We start from the raw sequence: 2,309 nt of genomic DNA, 5'->3' as shown, positions 1-2,309 counted from the left end.
GGTGGTGAAAATTCGCCACCCACCTGAGGGAATGTGTGCAAAAACAAAAAAATCTCCCCATAAAAAGCGCACCACCACCCACAAAGGTTGGGAAAATGTGCTCCGTCGGTTGGAAAGGTGCCGAAGGGGGAGGGGTGGCCGGGTTTTCGAATAACGACAGATTCGGTTTTCGCTGTTTTTGTGCTACCGATTGCGCTTGAAATATTGAAGAGGCGAAAAGTTTTAAAACGAACGAGGGTACGAAACAAAATAACAAAAAAAAACGGGATGGAAAATGGCCGTAGGAGGAGAAGATTTTTCGTCGTAAAAGTGGTATCACACACAAGCGCAAGGGAAGAAATAGTGTTTGCAGACGAAGGATGAAGGGAGGGTGTAGGGGGAGGAGGGGTTGTATTCAAGGGAGTAATATAACGGAATAAATATGCTTTATGTACGTATGGTTGTTGAGCCTTATGTGCCGGGAAAGCTACACTTTTCCCAGCCGCTTGCACAACCGAGCGCACGCCGTTGTGTGCAAGCGAGAAGGTGAAACGCCACGGCGAAGAACGAGAAGAGCAAACAAAAGGCAGAAACTCAAGGTTGGGAAAAAGAGCCTCCCCCCACCCCACATCCCTTTCGGCACACACAGCAAGCAGCAAGAACCTCACAAAAAAGGGAAAACAAATTCCCTCACTGGGTTTTTTTTGTTCCCCAGGACTGCTGCTACAGGCAGCTCCCTTCCACCGCACACACGCAATGCGCGCGGCTTCTTTAGTGGATGGAAAAACAATTTTTGGTCCAGCATTTTCCTTCTTGTTTTTTTTTTCGAACTCTGCTCTGCTTCCTTTCCATCGCTTTTCTGTTCTCGCGCCCGTTCTCGAGTGCCGTTTTTCTTCCTCATCTCGCGCCATTCTGTTTGTGAAACAACCCCCCACCCCCTTGACAGCATCATTATGTATTCCTTCTTCGATGGATTATTTTTAAACATTCAACTACCGTGCCAACGCCTTCACCCTGCTCTTTCACCCCGGTTTCTTCCCCTATGTTACGCGTTTTCTTGTCGCGTTAGTGGTTTATCATTTTGCTGGTTACGTGGCGAAAACCACAATAGTGAGTGAATACACAAGTAAAAGGAACCAAATTTTAACAAACAGATGAAAGGAAGCAAACGAAAAAAAAACCACACCTCACAAAAACATTTATTTTTACACTAAAAAGATATCATCATATCATAGAGGGGGTGGATGTGTGCGTACAAAACAAAAAATTGCATCGAAAAGCGAGAAGGATAAAACATTTGACCATGCAATGGTGAAGAAAGTAGAACGAGGAGAAAAAAATACCCGGAAGTGGGCATTTTAAACATGCATAAATGTGTGTGTTTAAAAGCATTTGCCAACTGGGAAAAGAAGGAAGGACGAAGAGGTGTTTTTTTTTGGCTATGTTGTGTCCTTTAGTTGGGAAACTTTAGATAACCATCCTTATGGCGAATCACACTGTCTCTACTTCAATCGTTTAACTTTTAGCTGTTGTGTGTGTGATTGAACTTTTCCACCAAATTTTCCCTTAACCTATCACGATCCCATCGCATCGCGCACACAAACAAACATTTTTCGACAAGGTTCCTTTCTTCTGGCGAAAGAAACATATTTGGTGCCGTGACCAGGATCCTCTTTCGAGTGTTTTTGCCATTTTCAGTCAAATGTTGGCCGTTTTAGTGCTTCATTGCCACATTTCTTTCTAGTGCAGAGAGTTTGTAGAAGGTTTTCTTAAATCAAAAGTAAGGAATCGCAATGCTGCACCGGAATGCATCACGCAGTTGCTGAAGCGTTGCACACTCGAAAGAGGATCCTGGTCACGGCACCAAATATGTTTCTTTCGCCAGAAGAAAGGAGCTATGTCGAAAATGTTGGTTTGTGTGTGTGTGTGTGTGTGCGTTTTTGTCAGTTTTCTTTCTCTTTTCTTCTCTGCGGGACTGGTGTGGTAGCGATAGTAAATAGAATAGTGCATTTATCACCACCCATGACCAAACCAACAACCATATTGCACCACCACCCTTATGGTGCGCCTCGGTTCGACAACATCGTTGTGCACCCGATTGCGGGGCCACTATCACCGTGCTGCATTTATATATGTAGGTTTTCGGTGTAGAAAACACACACCTACCCAGCGCAGTACGCGCAATAAGCAGTTCTGCTGCTGCTGCTTGCTGGGTGTATAATCTGCGTGTCGCTGCGGTCGCGTGCGCTGCATTGTCAATCTTGTCAGCAAAATGGTTCGCTTCCGATGGGCAACCGAGTTGCTTAGCAGTATGTATATATATATATATA

This window comes from Anopheles moucheti, chromosome X, assembly GCF_943734755.1.
Source record: "Anopheles moucheti chromosome X, idAnoMoucSN_F20_07, whole genome shotgun sequence".
NCBI classification, from domain to species: Eukaryota; Metazoa; Arthropoda; class Insecta; order Diptera; family Culicidae; genus Anopheles; species Anopheles moucheti.
The sequence above is the reverse complement of the archived record's forward strand: the minus strand, read 5'-3'. Positions refer to the sequence as shown.